Here is a 24,251-nt window from a genome sequence, read left to right as displayed (position 1 = left end):
TAGACTTCCAGGATAGTCATAAAACAAATAAGTTCTGGGGATGTAAGGTACAGTATGACGAATACAAAGTGAAAGTGAAGTCGCTCAGTCATGTCCGACTCATTGCGACCCCATGGACTGTAGCCTACCAGGCTTCTCCACCCATGAGATTTCCAGGCAAGAGTACTGGAGTGGGTTGCCATTTCCTTCTCTAGGGGATCTTCCTGACCCAGGGATCAAACCCAGGTCTCCCGCATTGCAGGCAGATGCTTTACCCTCTGAGCCACCAAAGAGTGAGCAATAAATATTTGTATGTTTGAAAATTGCCAGAAGAATAGATTTTAAATATCCTCATAATAAGGAAAAAAAATTAACTATGTGAGATTCTGGATGTTAACTAAACTTATTATGGTTATCATTTTATAAAATATACATATATCAAATCATTATGTTCTATACCTTAAACTAATATGATGTTTAATGTCAATTATATCTCAATAAAATTGGGAGTGGTGGGAAAAAGTAGTTTCTGAGAATACAGTCAAAAGAAAAGCTGCTCAAGTTCTTGAAAAACTCCACCTACTTGGCATCCCTCAACCTTGAGACATGTGCTTTGCCAAAGGCTTACTTTCTTTTCTATTATTAAAAACATAAAGACATGACTGACAAATTTCCTGCCTCCAAGAAATTATTCCATTCTTTCTTCTGAACATGTCATTCAGGATGTTTTGAAATACCTAACTTTCTGTATTCTGAGCTGAAAGCATGAATGATGCAATTTATTTTGCCTGAAACAAATTTATGCATTAATTGAATTTATATTTGGCAAGAAAGCATGGAAATTTTTCATAGGCAAATTAACATGATCTTACTCATGAACTGCTTTTTTGTGTTGTGTATGTGAGATTTTCCTTGACAAACTTACTGAGAACTGGGGTGGGGAGAAGTGACTCCTTGGGGGGAAAGTTAAAACTATGTTTTAGCATCATCTGCTTCAAAATATTTCAAGTAAACTTTGAAATAAAAATTTTGGAGTCTAATGGGTTCTTTTCATTTCATTTTATTTTATTTTATTTTATTTTTTCTTTTCATTTTAAATTGGAGTATAGGTGTTTTTTCCAACTAAGGTCCATCTAGTCAAAGCTATGGTTTTCCTAGTAGTCATATATGAATGTGAGAGTTGAACTATAAAGAAAGCTGAGCACTGAAGAGTAGATGCTTTTGAACTGCAATGTTGGAGAAGACTCTTGAGAATCCTTTGGACTGCAAGGAGATCCAACCAGTCCATCCTAAAGGAAATCAGTCCTGAATATTCATTGGAAGGACTGATGCTGAAGCTGAAACTCCAATGCTTTGGCCACCTGATGCAAAGAACTGACTCATTGGAAAAGACCCTGATGCTGGGAAAGATTGAAGGTGGGAGGAGAAGGGGACGACAGAGGATGAGATGATTGGATGGCATCATCAACTCAATGGACATGAGTTTGAGTAAACTCTGAGAGTTGGTGATGGACAGGGAGGCCTGGCATGCTGCGGTCCATGGGGTTGCAAAGAGTCGGACACAACTGAGTGTCTGAACTCAACTGATAGCTGTTTTACAATGTTGTACAATAAAGTGAATTAGCTATGTGTACACATATACAGGGAAAATAGAGACTTCTGGAGGGCACAAGCAAAGCTTTGTGTGTACCAGGTCATAGGGAAAGCAGCAGTGACCTCATAGGAGACTAAGCCAGCCTTGCCTGGGTGACTGGGAGTCTCCGGTGTAGGTGTGGGTTGACACTGGCCTGCTGTGGGGTCAGGGGCTCTGGCAGCAGTGGTCGGGAGGGCGGCATGTTGGCATAGGTTCTCTTGGAGGAGGTCACCATTAGCCTTATGACAAAGTCTGCAGACTCCAGGATGGGGCGCCTCAGGGCAACCTGCAGCAAGGCACTGCAGCCCCCACACCAGAAAAAAAACAGATTCAAGGTCTGCTGAGCTTGGCCTTGCCCACCAGAGGAAGACCAAGTTCTGCTCACAGCCAGGCCCTCCCAGCAGGAAGCTTGCCCAAGCCTCTTATCCTCATCCATCAGGAGGCAGACAGAAGAAGCAAGAACTTCAAAACCATGGCCTCCAGAATGAAAACCACGATCACAGGGAACTAACTAAACTGACCACATGGACCACAGCCTTGTGTAACTTAATGAAACTAGGAGCCATGCCATGTAGGACCACCCAAGCTGGACGGGTCATGGTGGACAGTCCTGACAAAGTGTGGTCCACTGGAGAAGGGGACGGCAAACCACTTCAGTATTCTTGCCTTGAGAACCCCATGAACAGTATGAAAAGGCAAAAAGATGGGACACTGAAAGATGAACTCCCCAGGTCAGCAGGTCCAATATGCTACTGAAGAAGAGTGGAGAAATAGCTCCAGAAAGAATGAAGAGGCTGAACCAAAGAGGAAGTGACACCTAGCTGTGGATATGTCTGGCACTGAAAGTAAAGTCTGATGCTATAAAGAACAACATTGCATAGGAACCTCTAATGTATGGTACATGAATCAAGGTAACTTGGAAGTGGTCAAACAGGAGATGGCAAAAGAGAACATCAACATTTTAGGAATCAGTGAATGAAAATTGATGGTATAGGGCAAATATAATTCAGATGACCGTTATATCTACTACTGTGAGCAAGAGTTCTTTAAAAAGAAATGGAGTATCCCTCACAGTCAACAAAAGAGTCTGAAATGCAGTACTTGGGTGCAATCTCAAAAATGACAGAATGATCTCAGTTCATTTCCAAGGCAAACCATTCAACATCACAGTAATTCAAGTCTATGCCCCAACCACTAATGCTGAAGAAGCTGAAGTCAATTAGCTTTATGAAGGCTTACAAGACCTTTAAGAACTAACAACAAAAAAAGATGTCCCTTTCATAATAGGGGATTGGAATGAAAAAGCTGAAAGTCAAGAGATACCTGGAGTAACAGGGAAGTTAGGCCTTGGAGTACAAAATGAAGCAGGGCAAAGGTTAACAGTTTTCCAAGAGAACCCATTGGCCACAGCAAGCAATCTGTACCAACAATGCAAGAGATAAATCTACACATGGACGTCACCAGATGGTCAATACCAAATTCAGATTGATTATAAGTGAAAGGCAAAGAAGAAAAGGAAAGACATACCCATTTGAATGCAGAGTTCCAAAGAAAAGCAAGAAATAATAACAGCAAGAAGGAATAGCAAGAAAGAATAAGAAACCTTTCCTCAGTGATCAATGCAAAGAAATAGAGGAAAATGATACAATGGGAAAGACTAGAGATCTCTTCAAGAAAATTAGAGATACCAAGAAAACATTTCATGCAAAGATGGGCTCAATAAAGGACAGAAATGGTATGGACCTAACAGAAGCAGAAGATATTAAGAAGAGGTGGCAAGAATACACAGAAGAACTATACAAAAAAAGATCTTCACGACCCAGATAATCATGATGGTGTGATCACTCACCTAGAGCCAGACATCCTGGAATGTGAAATCAAGTGGGCCTTAGGAAGCATCACTACAAACAAAGCTAGTGGAGGTGATGGAATTCCAATTGAGCTATTTCAAATCCTAAAAGATGATGCTGTGAAAGTGCTGCACTCAGTCAGCAAATTTGGAAAACTCAGCAGTGGCCACAGGACTGGAAAAATTGTTTTCATTCTAATCCTAAAGAAGGGCAATGACAAGGAATGCTCAAACTACCGCACAATTGCTCTCATCTCACACGCTAGCAAAGTCAATGCTCAAAATTCTCCAAGCCAGGCTTCAACAATATGAGAACCGTGAATTTCCAGATGTTCAAGCTGGTTTTATAAAAGGCAGAGAAACCAGAAATCAAATTTCCAACATCCGTTGGGTCATTGAAAAAGCAAGAGTTCCAGAAAAACATCTATTTCTTCTTTATTGACTGTGCCAAACCCTTTGACTGTGTGGGTCATAACAAAGTGTGGAAATTCTTAAACAGATATGAATTCCAAACCACCTGACCTGCCTCCTGAGAAATCTGTGTGCAGGTCAGGAAGCCATAGTTAGAACTGAACGTGGAACAACAGACTGGTTTGAAATCGGGAAAGGAGTATGTCAAGGCTGTATATTGTCACCCTGCTTATTTAACTTATATGCAGAGTACATCATGAGAAATGCTGGGCTGGATGAAGCACAAGCTGGAATCAAGATTTCTGGGAGAAATATCAATAACCTCAGATATGCATATGAACCACGCTTATGGCAGAAAGTGAAGAACTAAAGAGCCTCTTGATGAAAGTGAAAGAGGAGAGTGAAAAAGTTGGCTTAAAGCTCAACATTCAGAAAACTAAGATCATGGCATCCAGTCCCATCACTTCATGGCAAATAGATGGAGAAACAATGGAAACAGTGACAGACTTTATTTTCTTGTGCTCCAAAATCACTGCAGATGGTGACTGCAGCCATGAAATGAAAAGATAGTTGCTCCTTGGAAGAAAAGCTGTGACCAAGCTAGACAGCATGTTAAAAGGTAGAGACATTATTTTGCCAACAAAGGTCCATCTAGTCAAAGCTATGGTTTCTCCAGTAGTCATGTACGGATGTGAGAGCTGGACTATAATGAATGCTGAATGCTGAAGAATGCACACCTTTGAACTGTGGTATTGGAGAAGACTCTTGAAAGTCCCTTGGACTGCAAAGAGATCCAACCAGTCCATCCTAAAGGAAATCAATCCTGAATATTCATTGGAAGGACTGATGCCAAAGCTGAAAACTCCAATTCTTTGGCCACCTGATGTGAAGTAGAGATTCATTGGAAAAGACCCTGATGCCGGGAAAGATTGAAGGTGGGAGGAGAAGGGGACAGAGGATGAGATGGTTGGATGGTATCACTGACTCAATGAACATGAGTTTGCATAAACTCTGAGACTTGGTGATGAACAGGGAGGCCTGGCATACTGCAGTCTATGGGGTCGCAGAGTTGGACACGACTGAGTGAGTGAATTGAACTGAACTGAATACTGTACTCCATTGTGACTGTGCTAATTTACATTCCCACCAACAGTGCAAGAAGGTTCCCTTTTCTCCACATCCTCTCCTGCATTTATTATATGCAGATTTTTTTGATGATGGCCATTTTGAGCAATGTAAGGTGATATGTCATAGTAGTTTCAGAGAGACAAAGACACCCAAATATTCAATTCAGTTCAGTTCAGTTCAGTCCAGTCGCTCAGTCGTGTCCGACTCTTTGTGACCCCATGGACTGCAGCACACCAGGCCTCCTTGTCCATCACCAACTCCTGGAGTTTACTCAAACTCATGTCCATTGAGTGGGTGATGCCATCCAATCATCTCATCCTCTGTCGTCCCCTTCTCCTCCTGCCTTCAATCTTTCCCAGCATCAGGGTCTTTTCAAATGAGTCAGTTCGCATCAGGTGGCCAAAGTATCAGGTGGAGAACAGTATGGAGGTTCCTTAAAAAACTAAAAGTAGAATTATGATATGATCCAGCAATCCCACTTGTGGGCATATACCCTGAGAAAGCCATAATTCTAATAGGTTCTTAAATCTGGGTCTTGTGTATCAATTATGGAACAATATGTTTTAATTAGAGATACCCAGCTAACTGACACCTAGCAGTATATTTGCATAAAATACTTACATATATGCAAGTTCTCAGCTTGAGCATAAGTGAACGTATTTAAGAGGAACATAAGTGGACGTATTTAAGAGGACTTTCACTGAAAACACTTTCCTGTTTCCATCACAGCCATATTTACACTAGACAGATTCCCCCTCCTGAAGCATTTCAAGATCAGATGCAGACCCTTGAGTAAATGAACCAAAATAAAGCTCCTTGCTTTTTTGGAGCAATATGGCTTTGGAATTTGGCAGCAAGAGTCTCTGATAGGGCTTGACCTGAAAAAGAACATGCATTGGCAAACAGACCAGAAAAGTCAGCTTGTTAAGAAAGATAAGGATCAAATAAGGGAACAGAGAGAGACAAGGACTAAGAAGAGAGATAGAATAAGTTAATGCTTTGTGTTTTTTGGGGGAAAGCCATCCAAAACTTATGCATTTTTATAATAAATGCACTCTATTTTTTTATTGAGATATAACTGATATGTAACATCACATTAGTTTCAGATATACAAAATAAAATTTAATATTCATATTGTGAAGTGATCAACAGTAAGTCTAGCTAACATCCATCACTGCAAGTAGTTACATTTGTTTTCCTTTGTGATGACAACTTTTAAGATATGTTCTTAACAACTTTCAGCTACAAAATACAATAATTATATATATCATTCAACTAGTTTTTGTATGGAATTTTGTACTTGTGTTTTGTGGCTAAGACATCTCTCTTTCCTGACCATCCTCACTCTGGCCCTTGAAGTTTCGCCATGTGAGTTTTACAAATAACTGTTCCCCTAAGATCTTTTTAAAGACAGTTTTAATGTCCTACTTCAGGGGCATTTTAAAAAAAGTGTTATTTCATTCTTTTCATTACTGATAAGAGAGAAACCAGAATCAGAACTATAAAAGTGGATAGGTATGATGCCTGGAATAATTGTTCTTTTGATATTATGCCATAAATCATTTTCACTTATTATTTTGCATATCAGTCATAGGATGACCACTTTCATTTTAAGTTTAGGTTGATGCTGGTAAATGTCTGCAGTTAAAAGAAGGAACTCTGTTAAAATTATGTACTAATATCACTGACCACAGTGCCCCAAACAATAACCATACATTAAATATTTGTCAAAAGAAGAATTTGACTGGTGCATCCTGTGTGAATAATGGCATTTCATGGTAAAGGAAGGTAAAGTTTGAGTCTCAAATAATTCACTTTTTTTTTTTTGTAGTAACTAGGGATGAAATGATAATAATTCCTTATAATTTATGAGCAATATTTCATAGCATTGAAAATGGAAAGTAAGGTAGTGACATTTTTCCCAGTGAAAGTCAGGTTAGACATCCCTTAAATGAAAGCTATAGACATCTGCCAAATAAAATGGAACCACACATTGAGTTATGATTGATTCTTGAATAAGATAAAATAGAGCACAGAGAGTAATAGAACTTTTCAGTCAGTAAGTGAACTCTTCCTTAAATAAGGAAAACAAAACTTTATTAGATGAATGGGTGAAAGTTTTTGTCATAGCAGAAAACCTTATTAAAGGCAAAGGGTCACCAGCTCAAATGCATAGAGAAAATAATTTTTTTTTCTTTTTTTTGGCCAAGAGCATGTGGGATCTTAGGTCCTCAACCAGGGATCAAACCCACACCTGCTGCATTGGAACTGAAGAGTCTAAACCACTGGTCTGCCAGGAAAGTTCTTAGAAATTTGACAAGCACATATATTGGTGGATCAGGCCTGGTTTAGATAACAGGAAATGACAATGACTGAGAAAATGGAGAAACATGTCATTCTTAAAGAGGTTCAAATAACAAGATAGACTAATACTGTGCCTGGGGGAAAAGTCCCCAAAAAGCACTGACAAGACTTCTTTTGCCCAGACTTGGCCATGGCCATCTATTATATATAATATAATATATATATTCACCTTTCTGTGAAGCCAGTAGGCACACTTCCAACCTACATACAGCAGAATTGGTGTGTTCCTCAGAGGCTGGATCTCAAACAACTTGATGCTCCATTTCCTTAACTTCTTGGCTGCTGACACTCTGCTGTGTTCTCCTTTTGTTACTGAAGACAAGACGGTTAGTGCTGTGGAGCTCATGTTTCCATGGATGGGAGAGCTCCCATTCTGCTGCCCAGAGGGGTCAGTACTGCATGAAATGCTTCTGGTCCGCTTCTCCACTCTCTTCAGCTCTCCATCAGGAGGAGCACACAATCTTGATAACAGCCTGTTTCTTGGTGGGTGGAGTCGGTTTGTTGAAAATTGTGGTCCAGCCTGGTAGAGTTCTTTCCTTGTTCTGAGCTGAGACAAGATAGAATTTGTCTCCTTTAATTCTTGATGCCTGAATGTGCCCAAATGCTCTGTAGTTTCACTTCTACCCATATGTGGATCCCAGATCTAGGCTTGAGAGTAGCAGAAAGCTGCCACATTGACTATGGATCCAAGCTACACCCACCAGTTAAGTTTTGTGAGCCACAAAGGAGGTAATGAATTTAAACTCAGACTTGGCTCTTACTCTGTTTATTACCTGGTTCAGGTATTTTAGTGAAAAGTGAAAGTGTTAGTCGTTCAGTCGTGTCCAACTCTTTGTCACCCCATGGCCATAGCCCACCAGGCTCCACCTGTCCATGGAATTCTCCAGGCAAGAATGATGGAGTGGGTAGCCATCCCTTTCTCCAGGGGAACTTTCTGACCCAGAGATCGAACCCCAGTCTCCTGGTTGACAGGAGAGTTCCTTACTGTCTGAGACACCAGGGAAGCTGAAAAGTTATGAACCTAGGGGACCTTACAACCCTGCCTCAGCAAACCAAGGGGCTTTTCTTGACCGCCTGTCATGTTACATTTCTTTCTTCAACTCTGAGCACAAGGATTAAGAGAACTTTCAAAAAATAGTTAAGAAAGCATGGACTAGGTCTTTCTATTTCTGCAAGATAAGGGTGATTTAGGTAAGCTGTAGCCAAGATATGGGACAAAAATACCTGTGGTGTTCTTTTGTCTTAATATTCTAGGCTTTATCATGATAACTTTTACCTCCTTGTTGTCTTAGTGTATCTCATATAGAGAATAAAGCTTCCCAGGTGGCTCAGTAGTAAAGAATCCACCTGCCAACGCAGGAGCTGCAGGAGACATGGGTTCAATCCCTGGGTCAGGAAGATCCCCTAGAGGAGAAAATGGCAACCCACTCCAGTATTCTTGCCTGGGGAATCCCATGGACAGAGAACCTGGCGGGCTACAGTCCGTGGGGTTGCAAAGAGTTGGACGACTAAGCATGCACAAGTAAGACAGAGAATAATGGAAGTCTATTTCTTGATGCCTTAATGATTAAGGAAAAGTCATCACACACAATTACTCTAAACTGTTGTTTATAAGTGAGTAAGCAAGTTTCCTTAAGGGGGAGAAGCAGCATGCAGGTCACATCCATAGAATTTTGTTTACCTTACTTAAACCAGACACTCTGAATCATAACTATCGAGAACTAGTTTTAATGGACAGCCAGACCTCTGTAAAGTCTGTTACTAGTACTAGTGCATACTGGTAAGGACACTTCCCTAAACATGGTTCTGTAAGAACTGGGGGCTCTGGAGGAAATTAGGATGTTATATACTTACTCTTCTCATGGAGAATCGGTAGTAACAATTGGAGATTATGATAACACAAACTTGGGAGGTGGTGCGGGGACATCTCAACCAAAGAAAACTATAGAACAAGGAGTCAGGGAAGACAGTGAAGGGGATCCCAGTACTACCAGCAGAGCAGCAAAGCGGGTTTCCCGATCCCTCGTGCAGTTAGATTCCCACTGAAACGTGTCAGCTCCACCTCAGATCATCAGGTGTCAGATCCTGGAGGCAGGGGACTCCTTGCTTTAGATGTATTAGAAGACCCCACTTTGGGCAATCATGGATTGTCTATCTGAGTGCAACTATTTAAGAACAACAATATGTTCAAATGTTTCAGGAACTGCAGGACTGTATAATTCTAGGAAACATGGATTTGAAGAGGACTAATTTGACCATTGAAGGATATGGAGAAAAATACTTGAATTATAGGGTTGTGTTAACATTACAAGTTGGCTACAGAGAACCAAATGTATTTCTTAAGATGGATTCACCTTCTTTTGAGTGTGGTGGTTGAGTCGCTAAATCATGTCTGAGTCTTGCGAAACCATGGGCTGTATAGCCTGCCAGGCTCCTTTGTCCTTGGGATTCTCCAGGCAAAAATACTGGAGTGGGTTGCCATTCCCTTCTCCAGGGGATCTTCCTGATCCAGGAATCGAACCGGGGTCTCCTGCATCGCAGGCAGATTCTCACCGACAGAGGTGTAAGGGAACCCCTCTGAGGGAAGTCCCCTCTCTGATTGTAGTTGTCATCTTTTTGGTGAAGAAGAAGGTCCCCTTGAGTGACTAGAGCTCACACCTAACAAAGTATAAGCAAGTAGTTCGGCCAAATGGGGAGGTCTGGAGCAACACAGACCCACCAGGATAAAATTCTGGAGCAGTTCCGGTTCCACAGGAAGTGGCGGCTCTGGTAGGAAAACTGGACAAACAGAGATGGGTCTGGGGATGCGTGGCTCCTGAGCCCCCCGAAGCCCTCACTTCATTTTCCCTCCCTCTGTGAGATATTGACTCGGTGTCCTATAGCGAGGTAAAGGAAACGGGCAAGTGCTGTGCTTCGTGTGGTTTCTCTGCAGAAAGATTGCTAAATTGCACTTAATCACGAAGACGTTCTTTCCAAGAACAATACATTTTAATTTCCAGCAGTAGTTTGCTTTACTTGGCAGTGTGAGTCTGTTTTCTGCTGTGCTACCACGGAGACCTTTAAATCCCCCACACCAGGTCATAATCCGATAAATAGGATTTAAACAGTGTCTGAGTCTAACTCAAATATTGCATTAACAGCCCCACCAATGACATTTGGATCAGGAGTGATTCAGAAGGAATGGTGTAGACTCTCTGACTTCCCTTATTTATTTTATGACTGCAAGAAATATATCATTAAATAGAAAACAAATTCAGGTGTTCACCCAGATGTAATGTTTCTGGGAAAATGAATTTGTGAGCCACCAGTATGCCGCAGATCTTGGTTTATGTTTCCATTTCCAGTCTGGTCCTCCTCATCCTATTTCTCCTAGTGATACCTTCCAATTCTCTCAGCTGGTGCTACAATTGCAAGGCTTCTATTTTTCTCAGGCTTCTGTGTCATGAATGGGCTTGGAAATTATTAAACTAGTTACTCTGTTGAGAAGCAACACAATTTACAGTAAGTCTGATGACCCTGTTCTTGGTACTTACTACTCATGACGATGTAAGTACTTGATAAAATTAGCCATGGATATTAACTATTGTGCATACCCAGCCACACCTTTGCAAATATTTTCTAATAGATATTATATTTCTCCAAGGAAGAAATTCAAAATATTCTACTTTATAAATTGGAAAAAAAAATATTGAGATATATGATGATGATGATTGATATGAATAGACTACAAAGCAGACTCCAATGAATTGGTCGACCCCAAAGCAGTTTTGGGCAAATGCCCTGCATGGTATGATCTAGCTCTTTCTGCAGAATTTTGTCACATTCTCTGAAGGGGATTCCTTCACGTAGGACCAAGCACACTGAATGAATAAAAACCCTGTTATTGTGAAAAATAAAAGTGTCCCACAGTGACATAGTGACATAGTGACACCATAGTGATGGTGAAGACTTCTGTACTACTTGTGAGATTTAGTTGCACGTAACAAAATATCCTGAATAATCAATAGTTTATTTCTCTGAAAGTCTGGGTGAAGGAAGCACGGGATTGTAGAGTCCATGGACATCAAGGGCTTCCCTTATAGCTCGGTTGGTAAAGAATCCGCCTATAATGCAGGAAACCCTGGTTTTATCCCTGGGTCAGGAAAATCCATTGGGGAAGGGACAGGCTACCCACTGCAGTATTCTTGGGCTTCCCTTGTGGCTCAGCTGGTAAAGAATCCACCAGCAATGCAGGAGACCAGGGTTCGATCCCTGAGTTGGGAAGATGCCCTGGAGAAGGGAAAGGCTACCTACTCTAGTATTCTGGCCTGGAGAATTCCTTGGGATCACAAAGAGTCAGACATGACTGAGTGAGTTTCACTTTCACTTTGGACATCAAGAACTCTGGCTCCTTCATTCTTGCTACTCAGGTCTTCATTTCCATCTTGCGTTATGGCCCAAGACAGCAGCTGGATCATAGGCCATCATATTCATACCTTTTTAAGGAGACTTTCTAGAAGTCTCACACAGTATTTCCACTTTTATTTTGTTAGACAAATGCAAGTTTCATGGTCAAATCTAGCCACAAGGGATGGTAGGAAATATATTTTTGTATTAAGTGTTCAGCTGAGAACCACACTTCAGTTACTAAGAAACAAAGGGAGAACGTTCAGGGACTTCCCCGGTGGCCCAGTGGTTAGGATTCTGAGCTCCCAATGCAGGAGGCCCAGGTTTGATCCCTGGTCAGGGAACTAGATCCTGTGTGCTGCAAGGGAGACCCAGCACAGCCAAACACCAATAAATAGATAAATAAGTAAACGGAGAACATCAGAGTCAATTAGCAACATTTATCTCAGATGATACTAAGAAACATATATCTGTCACATCCAAGAGTCTGACTACTTTATTATAATACAAACTAAATTTCTCCAGACTTATCTCTGGAGATTAAAAAAAAAAGAGCCACATTAAAAGTGATAACTTATGTTTTATGGGTCCTTGCTCTTACTTGCTGTCCTATGTTCCCAGAATCTTCACAACACTCTCTGTATTCTTAGGGAAAAAATATGTTTTGTGCTTTCAAATAAATCTAATCAGCTTCCATGGGGCAGGCAGAAGGATTGGATATACTTTATCAAGTGTTCAACTGAGATCTACAGTTCAGTTATTAAGAAATAAAGGGAGAATTAGGATTCAGAGTCAATTAGACGTATTTTGCTTAGATGATAGGAAAAAAGACTCTCTGCATGACCCTCTACTCACTGGACATAATGCATGTGCCATCATGCTCGTCGTTCTAACTCCTACTTCAGCTTGTGGGCATCATCCCTGTCTGATTCTGTGCTTACTTTAAGGGATCATAGCCCCTTAATTTAATTTAATTTAATTTAATAGCCCCATAATATTTCACACACATGCAAGAAGTGTTCACATACACAATGTTTGAGAGCAAGTTGCAAATATCAGTTATTTATCCCTAAATATTTCAGTATATCCTATGATCAGAACTATTATTCTACATAACCCCAATGTAGTTGTCAATTTCAGAGCTTCCCTGGTGACTCAGTGGTAAAGAATCCATCTGCCAATGCAGTTCGATCCCTGGGTTGGAAAGATCCCCTGGAGAAGGAAGTGGCAACCCACTGCAGTGTTCTTGCCTGGGAAATCCCAGGACAGAGGGGCCTGGTGGGCTACAGTCCACGGGGTCGCAAAGGGTCAGACACGACTTAGTGACTGAACAACAACAACGATGATAACTTAACTTATTTTACTTCCCACATTCCAGCATTGTCAATTTACCCCAAAATGCCCTCTGTTATAGCCAAGCTATACCTTTGGATTCCCCTTTCCTTACGACTTCCAAGTTTTCAAGTCTTTCCTCATTCCCTTGGGCCTTAAATTTCTAAATGCATGTATATACTTTCTTGATGTTTAAGAAATGTTTTTAAAGAGAAAAAGTATTTTTAAAATTGTATTATTTTATAAGAAAACAATAGCAAGAAGTAAAACCAGAGAATATGTCTGAAAGAAGACCTGAAAAGAATTATATTCTGTACATTTTTTTTTTTTTTTTTTTTTTGTATCATGGTACTCAGTTCAGTTCAGTTCAGTTGCTCAGTCGTGTCTGACTCTTTGCAACCCCATGGACTGCAGCACACCAGGCTTCCCTGTCCATCACCAACTCCTGGAGCTTGCTCAAACTCATGTCCATCCAGTTGGTGATGCCATCCAACCATCTCATCCTCTGTCGTCCCCTTCTCCTCCTGCCTTCAATCCTTCCCAGCATCAGGGTCTTTTCCAATGAGTCAGTTCTTCACATCAGGGCCAAAGTATTGGAGTTTCAGCTTCAGCATCAGTCCTTCCAATGAATATTCAGGACTGATCTGGCCTTTAGGATGGACTGGTTGGATCTCCTCGCAGTCCAAGGGACTCTCAAGAGTCTTCTCCAACACCACAGTTCAAAAGCATCAGTTCTTCAGCGCTCAGCTTTCTTTATAGTCCAACTCTCACATCCATACATGACTACTGGAAAAACCATAGCTTTGACTAGATGGACCTTTGTTGGCAAAGTAATATCTCTGCTTTTTAATATGCTGTCTCAGTTCAATTCAGTTCAGTCGCTTAGTCGTGTCCGACTCTTTGCGACCCCATGAATCACAGCACACCAGGCCTCCCTGTCTGTCACCAACTCCCGAAGCTTACTCAAACTCATGCCCATCAAGTCGGTGATGCCATTCAGCCATCTCATTCTCTGTCATCCCCTTCTCTTCCTGCCCCCAATCCCTCCCAGCATCAGGGTCTTTTCCAATGAGTCAACTCTTCGCATGAGGTGGCCAAAGTACTGGAGTTTCAGCTTCAGCATCAGTCCTTCCAATGAACATCCAGGACTGATCTCCTTTAGGATGGACTGGTTGGATCTAATATGCTGTCTAGGTGGTCCTTTTTCTTCCAAGGAGCAACTGTCTTCATTTCATGGCTGCAGTCACCATCTGCAGTCAAGAGCCCAAGAAAATAAAGTCTCTCATTGTTTCCACTGTTTCCTCATCTATTTTCCATGAAGTGATGGGACCAGATGCCATGATCTTAGTTTTCTGAATGTTGAGTTTTAAGCCAAACTTTTCACTCTCCTCTTTCACTTTCATCAAGAGGCTCTTTAGTTCCTCTTCATTTTCTGCCATAAGGGTGATGTCATCTGCATATCTGAGGTTATTGATATTTCTCCTGGCAATCTTGATTCCAGCTTGTGCTTCATCCAGCCCGGCATTTCTCATGATGTACTTTGCATATAAGTTAAATAAGCAGGGTGACAATATACAGCCTTGATGTACTCCTTTCCCTGTTTGGAACCAGTCTGTTGTTCCATGTCCAGTTCTAACTGGTGCTTCCTGACCTGCATACCTTAAATCTATTAATAGAGTACACAGTCTGTCTAACCCCAAATTTCTTTACACCGAGCAATCCTTTCTTTTCCCAGATCGGTGGTTCTTAAGTTTCTGTTATAGAACCTTCTGGAGAGACACTGAATTGATATAATCAACAAATTTTTGAGTGCCCAAATGTGTGCTGACTCTGTTGTGTGAAAAAGAAAACCGTGCAATAGCTTGGAGCTGAGAGGTAACACAATAATTATTTTGACTGATCGCTCTAGCTTCAGTGCTGAGAATATACAATAGGGGGATGGATTGTGGGAAGCAGGAAGCAGTTGCAGAGTTATTGCACCCCAGCCAAGAAGGACACAGTGCTGACTTGGATGAAAGTGTAAATAACTGACAGGGTGGGATGTGGACAGATTCTGGATGTGCTTTGATTATGCAGTTTATAAGACTTGATGTTTGATTGCTTGCAGGTTTTGAGGTAAAAAATGCAGACTCCAAGATTTTGACCTGAGTAACTTTTCTCCATTTTTTTAGCAATTAGAGTGGACAAATACCAAGTAAATATAATGGCCTGCCTGATAGCCAAATTTATCATGATGTAGTTAGATGCATAAAAATATTTTCTACTAAAATCTACTTGAAATAAAAACAGACCAAAAGCCCCAAACAACTTGATTTAAAAAATGAGCCAAAAACTTTAACACACACACGCCAATGAAAATGTACAGATAGCAAAAAAATATACAAAAAGATGCTCCACGTCATATGTCATAGTAAAGTGAAGTGAAATCGCTCAGTTGTGTCCAGTTCTTCGCGACCCCATGGACTGACTGTAACCTCCCAGGCGCCTCTGTCCATGGGATTCTCCAGGCATGAATACTGGAGTGGGTTGCCATTTCCTTCTCCAGGGGATCTTCCTGACCCAGGGATTGAACCCTGGTCTCCCGCATTGTAGGCAGATGCTTTACTGTCTGAGCCACCAGGGAAGTCCCATATGTCATAAGGGAGATGCAAATAAAAACAGTGGGATTCTACTATACACTTACCCAAATGGCAGAAATCTGGAACACTCAACAGCAAATGCTGAGGAAGATGTGGTATAATAGTAATTCTCTCTCGTTACTGACAGAAATACAAAATGGTACAACCGCTTTGGAAGACAATTTGGCAGTTTCTTATAAGGTGAAATATTCTATATGGTCCAACAGTTGTGTTGTCTGGTATTTACCCCCCAAAATGGAAAGCTTACATCCACATGAAGACCTGCACATGAATGCTTATAGCAGATTTATTTTTAATTGCCAAGACTCAGAAGCAACCTAGATGTCCATCTGTAGATGAATGGAAAATTAACTGTGGTACATTCAGGCAGTGCTATATTATTCAGTGCTCAAGGGAAGAGTTTTCAAGCCACATAAAGATGTGCAGAAACTTTAAATGTATAGCCCTAGGTGAATGAAAGGGCTTTCCAAGGGTAAAGAATCTGCTTGCCAATGCAGACTCACAAGAGATGCGAGTTTGATCCCTGGGTCGGGAAGATCCCCTGGAGAAGGAAATGACAACCTACTCCAGTATTCTTGCCTGGAAAATTCCATGGACAGAGGAGCCTCATGGGCTACAGTTCATGGGGTTGCAAAGAGTTGTACATGACTGAGCAACTGAGTGTGCACATGCACACATACGCACACGTAGATGAATGAAAAGACTATATGACATTCTGGAAAAGGCAAAATTACGGAGACAGTAAAACAGTCAGTGGTTGCCCGGGGTGGGTGTGAGAGGTGAGGGACGAATGGGGTACAAATGCTTTGGGGGGCAGTGAACACACTCTATGATACCATAATGATGGGTGCATGTCACTATATGTTGGTCCAAATCCGTATAATTAGTGATATAAGCTATGCACTTCAGGTGGTTATGGTATAGGTACATCAACTGTAACAGGTCCCCACTCTGGTTCAGGATATTAATAACAGGGAAGGCTTTGGGTGTGTGGAGGTAGGTTACCTTGTTCATAGTTTTGTTATGTACCTATAGTGTTACACACACACACTCACACACACACACACCCACACGCACCTCCTTAAGACCGCAAATCTGAGTAGATAAATCCTGAGACTCTTGGCTATGGCAGGGTGGGAGAAAGGCTTAAGTCGAGTTTTTCATGAGCTTCTACATGGGCAGGAATCTTTGTTACCTGATTCTTCATATCAAGGCTCTGTTTCATACTTCCAGTGGTGGAGAGTTCAGTCACCAGCTACATTTTGAATAGTTTGAAATGTAAAAAAATTTTCTGTGTTTCAGCAGAATTTACTTGTTTATAATTCTGCCTCTGCACCTGCATAGAATGGGTCTATATATTCTACCTCATGACAGCATTTGAATATTTGAAGAGAATGATACTTCCTCTGAAGTTTCTCTTCTCCAATGCTTCCAGGAGAATTCTTCCTTTATATCTATGGGAAGCCAGGAAATTCTGTCTAAATTTTATTGAACAGATACGTATTTTGATTTTCTAGTTTTCCAACAGTCTTCAGGATATATTTTCAGATTTCCATATTGACTGGTTGGCAATAGTGAAAGTAGACGTTGGCTTATGGAACTGCATCTAATAAGGCATAACTCATATCCTCTGCAAAGTTGTTTATGAGTCAAGGTGAATAAAGCTTTGTGTTGAGCCTGTATGAAAAGGAAGTTGTTAATTTTCCTCTTGTGTTGCCATTTCCCCCTTTCCTCGTATTGTATATTTCTCTTCCTTTTCTTCTTTTCTAAAATATAACAATTATGTAACTCCTTGATGCTGATAAAGAACTGTTTTGAAAGCAGAAGTTCTGGTTGAACTATGGGAATTTGATTGGGTGGGAGGAAAGTTGATGTGAATTTACAGATTGTCAGATCGGTAGTGGAATTTTCAGTTGCATGAGCAGAGGCAGAGTGGTTTGAAATATAGACGTAACTGTGCATTCCTAACTTCCGGTCGGACACGTCTGAGGCATGTCCGTTTGGACACGGAGATCCTTGGGCTGGGCACACATTGTGGGAAACGGCGTGTTTCAGCCCCTCATCATCAGCATTGCGGCTGTCTCAGCCCCTCATCATCCGTACTGCGTCAGCTCCAGATAAGAGTGACTAGGAGGCCTGCCTCTCGGGAAGAGTGCCCCCGGAGTGTGGCAATCCGGGACGGCTGCTGCGTCCCTCTGAGCTCCTGCCCCGGGCTGGGTCCCCGCTGGCTGCCCTGGCCCTTGCTTGCTGCAGGAGTCTTGGTGCTGTCTTATTCCAGCCACTGAAGCCTTTTGTCAGTTCATCATCTTGGTGGAGGGCGGAGTGTATGTGCTTTCCAAACACAAAATTTTTCAGATTTGTTAGGCAGGAATTTGTCTCTGTCATGAACAGGAATTATCTAGAGGCTGCGCTGTTGCCCCGATAGGGACTCCATAGGGGAGTTGCAGGGCTGTGCGCTGACTTTGGTGGGTCCGTGGGGAGAGAGCAGATGGCCCTGTGACCTGGGGATCAGACAGATGTCTTGAAGAGATGCGATTCCGACTTAGCACTGGAGTAGGAACCTTCAACTCTGAGCCTGGTTTAAGACTGGGATTTCAGATTTTTCCCTGGGACACTGAAACTCAGTTCTGTCTCCATGGATAAAAGACTATCGTTGGCAGTGCTATAGGTACGTGGACTTAAGATAATGACTGGTCTAGTCTTTAAAAAAAAGACTTAAGGTCAGAAGAATAGACTTTTATATGCCATTACAGGTCCGAAAACTCTGACTTGATTTGGGGGAAACCATCTGAGAAAAATAAACTAAGAAATATTGTCAGAGAACTAAAAAAATTAACTTTCCTTTCCAGTTTACTACATGATATTTGTGTCAGTTATCTTCTCTTGAGACTACTCACCTGAGCCTCCTATTTGATTAAAATAGACTTGTCAAAATCAAACTCTGGTCAAACCTGCTATCATGCAGTGTTGGGTTCCTGCATATCAGTGAGTTAATTGATCATGTCTTCATTATTTGTCATTTGATGTCTTGTTCTTAATACTATTGAGTTGTAGTTAAAAGGATCTTAAAGAGAGAATAAAGGAGATCAAACCAGTCAGTCCTAAAGGAAATAAGTCCTGCATATTCCTCGGAAAGACTGATGCTGAAGCTGAAACTCCAGTACTTTGGTCACTGATGTGAAGAACTGATTTGTTGGAAAAGACCCTGATACTGGGAAAGATTGAAGGTGGGAGGAGAAGGGGATGAGAGGATGAGATGGTTGGATGGCATCACCGACTACATAGACATGAGTTTGGGTAAACTCTGGGAGTTGGTGATGGACAGGGAGGCCTGGTGTCCTGCAGTTCATGGGGTCGCAGAGAGTCGGACACGACTGAGCAACTGAACTGAACTGACAGACTAGGTGGGGCTAGCAGATGCAGTCTAAATATATAGAACGGATAGCACAGGGAACTACACTTGATATCCTGTGATAAATCATAATGGAAAAGAATATATTTATGTATGACTGAATCATTTTGTTGTATAACAGAAAGTAGTGCAGCATTGTAAACCAACTATGCTTCAGTAAAAAAAAAAAAAAAAGACGGAGTAGGTGGGAGAAATATCAGCTATCTAGTAGGCTGGTGTGGGAGAATTTCAGTGTCATTTGATACGTATCATTTTGTCAACTGCTTACACATCTTGAAAGTCTCTCTCTGACTTGAGACCTCTTTCTCTTTGCACACCCCTTTCCACACTGCTCGCTGCTTTCCCTTGGAAGGGCAGCTGTCTTCTACAGGGCGGACAGTGAGGAGAGTGAGCAAGTGTAGTGACCTACCCCAGCTGCCCTAGGCTCTCTCTGGACTGCATTTGAAAGTGAACGTGTTAATCGCTCGGCTGTGTCCAGCCCTCCTGTGGCCCCTCGGACTGCAGCCCACCAGGTTCCGCTGTCCATGCGGCTCCACGGCAAGTACTGGAGTAGGTTGCCATTTCCTTCTCCGGAGGATCTTTCCAACCCAGGAGTCGAACCTGGGTTTCTTGCATTGAAGGCTGCATTTCAGGCAGAATTTTTACCATCCAAGCCATCAAGGAAGCCGCCTGACCTATATTTACCATCTCTAAATACAATGTCATAGCGAGGTTTATCTGAGGATAGTAGGAAAAAAGTTAGGAGTCCCATCTTGTGAAGACAGTCTGAAATTTTATTGTTCTGTGAAAATACCTTTTGTCTGAGATAATAAAATAAGAACCCCCCTCCCCTGAACACATCACTGGGTGTGTGGGCATTCTATACTCATCCCCCGCCACCCCCAAGGCTCCCAGCACGTTTCCCTAGATCCTGTCTGTTTCCTTCTCTGCTGTGCCCTGAAAGCCTGACTGCTATGGATGGCGTCACTTGGACACCCTTTCTCTCTGGCTTCTGCTTCCTGAATGATGGGCGGTGCGGGTGGGATGCATCTCATGCTGTGAGGGGGCCCCTCTCCTGGCTTCCCCTCTCCCTGGACTCTGGGAACATCATTTCTTCCCTCGCCTTCAGCCTATGAGTGGTAGCAGCTCCCCACATAGGTACTTGGGTACCTACGTGTCTGGTAGTCTGAGTTAAATCTAAGAGTTAAACGCTTGGAATGGGGCGTGTGTTTCCTGTTGACACCCTGCAGCATGGGCTCAAGGAAAGTTTAGCTCACTCTTGAATTCTTTCATCCGTTCCCCACCTATATATCAAGCACCTTCTCTTTGTACTCTCAAGCACCAAGGTGATGGACCGTTGGGAGGGTCACTGGTCAAGGAGGCTAAGTTAGTTAAACTACACTGTAGTCTATCTCCTTGTTCTGTTGGAGCCGGGCTTCTGACCTTGAAGGGTGACTGGCCCGAGGTCCCAAGTCCCTGAACTTCGACTGATGGAGCTGTAACGGCCACTGAATGAGCTATTCTAGATGTGTCTCCTTAAGCTAAAAGTTGTCCTACCATTTGAGGTGACGGGCATGACCCTGATTTGTATATGTTTGTGAATGTATATGGTGGAATGAAAGGGTGAAGACTAAAGAATAATGGACTTCAAGTTATCTTCCTTTAATCCATTCCCTTTCTATGTTGATGAGATATCTCTGAGACAGAGTAGAAGGGATTTATGCTCAATTAGAAAACATTTGGGATTACAGAGGAGTGTGATGAATAAGAAGTAGCCAGCCTTTAAAATTATATATTGATAGATCTGAAGTGGAACACTGAAACCACGGGGGTCAAGAGAAGGAATTACAGCTGTCTGTTCCAAGGGCAGGGAATAGAGAAATTAAAAACGGACTGAAAGCTGGGCTGTGTTTGGACTGAATCCCAGCCCTGCCACTTCCTAGTTGCACGGCCTCTGCTCCATCGCTGAGCCTGAGCGACACTCAGCGTTCCCTTCGGTCTGTGAGGGCATACATACACTGCAGAGCTGTTGAGACATATAGCGCTCGCCACCCAGTGATCGCTCAGAAAGGATGGTTACTGTGCAGCATACCCTCGCGCCTGTCCACTCAATGCCCAGCCCACCTTCCCCATCAGTACACGTCTGTGCTTTCATTTTCTGGTAGACAAGAAGTAGATATCTTCTTGTCTAATCTCCTCTGTTTGCCCGTAAGTGTTGTGAGGCTGGGGTTATGTCTTTTCAAGTAGTTCTGGAAACTCTCAGCAAATTTATAAATTGGAATGCCTAACTCTTAGCCTTTTGCATTCTGCAAAGCACATGTGTTTGCTTGGCTAATGTTAATCTTCTGGAAAATCATCATCATGCTTTTGGTGATGAGCCAAGAAGCCAAGTACTGGATACAGGCCTTTGAAATGAGGAAAGAATAAAGGTCAGATGCTGAGGATGTTGATTCGGAGCTAAATCCTGTCCATAAATGGCCTCTGTAAACACGTTTTGGCCAGTGGTCACTGACTTCTTCAGGTTTTGATCCAGTGAGACTGTTTCCTGGTCATTAGTTCATCAGACTGTGTATTCCTAGTTAGAGAAATCATACAAAAACCGTATTTATTTACTGTATAGAACAAGTCCTTAATTAATACCTAAATATCTATGCTCAAATTAGTAAAGACATTGTGACCTCAGCCAGTTTCATTTAAAAAGAAAAAGTTTATACCCATTTAATAATACTTAAGCTTGTTATTTATAAGATTATGATCTGTGAGTGTAAGTTGTATTTGGTGAGGTCTGGCATTTTCCGTTGAGGGCCAGGACTACTGTGCCTAAAAACTTGTTTGTGCAGAATGAGTTGAGCGACACATTCTTCCTCCTGAACAAAAATATCCGCTGTTCGTCTAAGTCTGCACTAGTCTGCCTCGAGGCCTCAAATGATTAACCTTAAAAAAAAAAAAAAAAACCTGAAAACCAACCAGCACTTTTTAAAAAGCAATTACTTTGCCATTAAAAAAATGGAATAATGCCATGTACAGCAACATGGATGGCCCTAGGGATTGCCATACTGAGTGAAGTAAGTCAGGTAGAGGAGAACTATTGCATGACATCCCTTATATGTGGAATCTAAAAAGAAATGATACAAATGAACTTACAAAACAGAAACAGACTCACAGACTTAGAAAAGGAACTTATGGTTGCTGGGGGGAAGGATGGGGGGAGGGACAGTTGGGGAGTTTGGGATGGACATGGACAGGCTGATATATTTAGAATGGATAACCAGCAAGGCCCTACTGTATAGTGCATGGAACTCTGCTCAGAGTTGCATGGCAGCCTGGTTGGGGGTGAAGTATGGGGGAGAATGGGTACTTGTATATGTATGGCAGAGTCCCTTTGCTGTTCACCTGAACTATCATGACAGGCTGTGCTCCAATACAAAATAATGAAAACATACAGAAGAGTCACATCTTCAAGGAAATTGTAATTATGATTTGAAGCATTTTTTGGTAAAAAGTTTCCATTCTTTTATTTGCCAGAGTTTCCCAGGTGGCTCAGTGGTAAAGAATCCACCTGCAAATGCAGAAGGTGCAGGAACAGAAGTTGGATCTTCCTGAGTCGGGAAGGTCCCCTGGAGCAGGAAATGACGACCCACTCCAGGGTCCTTCCCTGGAAAACCCGCGGACGGAGGAGCCTGGTGGCTATAGCCATGGGGTCTCAGAGAGTCTGACACGACTTAGCACACACTCAACAATACTCAGACACAACTGAAACTACCTCCGACCGAAAAAAAGGCAATTTGCTGGCTGATTTACATGAATAGTGGGAAGGACAGCTGTTGTCTTGGAGTCTAAAAGCTGCCCTCATCTGTTCCTGTTTCTCTCAGAGTTGTCTGGGACAGCTTCTACCCTGTGCTCTGAAACTGGGGCCAACAGTCATGGGACTCTGATGAAATCAGTCACACGGTTGGTAGGGCTGTGGGGTAAAAGCTTCTCACTGGAATAACTGAGTTAAGAGAAGTTTCCCAAAATAAGGGGCGTGATGCTATCATCATTAATAGCACAATATATACTCACCAGCCTCTTGTAAATCCCACGAATGATTGCTCTTTGTCAGCCGTTTGGAGAATGGTTAAGTCAGACAATGAGGCTAACAGAGAAAATGTATAGAGTAATTAGCTACTAGCTAATTTACCAACTTGAAAAACCATCAAAGGCCAAGGTGTCTGAAAAGAGAGTTGTTTTCTCTCCTAATTTTCTTTAATAACTGAATTCTGTATGTTGATTAGCTAGAGATTTGAAGGTCTGTTAATAATTTAGGGAAATTGATTTAAAATCATTGGAAAGTTATTCTTATCATAAACTGCAAGTTTCTGCAATTTCAGGGAGTAGAATGCGCCTCATTTTAGCAAAATGCATTTTTTCAATCCTCCTGGTGTGTTGTTCATGTGCTGTCTCCGCGTCCGTCCCGCGCACAGGAGAAACGCCTATCAGGGTCCCCGTGGCGGTCGTCTGCTGCGGCCTCCTCACTGGATGCTCTTGATGAGAGCTTCTTGTAAGAAACTCATTATCTGTTTCCTTTTGGCCGTGCTGGGTCTTCGCTGTTGCTCGGGCTTCTCTCTAGTTGCGAGGAGCTGGGCCCTGTCTCATCGCGTGCACAGGTTTCTCACTGCAGCGGCCTCTCACCGCGGAGCACGGCCTCGAGGGTGCTTGGCTCAGTAGTTTAACTCCAGGGTCCTGGATCACACGCTTCGCTGTTGCGGTGCGCCGGCTTAGTTGCTCCAGGGCATGTGAGATCTTCCCGGACTGGGGATCGACCCTGTGTCTCCTGCATTGGCAGGCAGGTTCTTGAGCCACCAGGGAAGCCCCATTGACCAGCTGCTTACTTCTCTCTGCCTTAGTTTTCTCTGTTGGAAACAACAATCTCTATAGTATGTTTTTAGCAAGATTGTGCTAAGGGTCTGAGATAAAGAAATTCTCTTTCTTGGTTCATCGGAAAGCTGGACATTTGTTTGTTCTTGCTGTTTCGAAAAATCTTGGCACTTGCTTGTCCCACCTTCCAAAAGAGGTGAGGAATGAGGAGTTGAGGAATTGTTCTACAGAAGGAGGAACTGCTCTACAGAAATGAGGATTTGTTCTTCTTTCCATCAGCTA

The sequence above is a fragment of the Odocoileus virginianus genome, unplaced genomic scaffold (genome assembly GCF_023699985.2).
Source record: "Odocoileus virginianus isolate 20LAN1187 ecotype Illinois unplaced genomic scaffold, Ovbor_1.2 Unplaced_Scaffold_8, whole genome shotgun sequence".
Classification (NCBI taxonomy): Eukaryota; Metazoa; Chordata; class Mammalia; order Artiodactyla; family Cervidae; genus Odocoileus; species Odocoileus virginianus.
Note: the sequence above shows the minus strand (reverse complement) of the source record.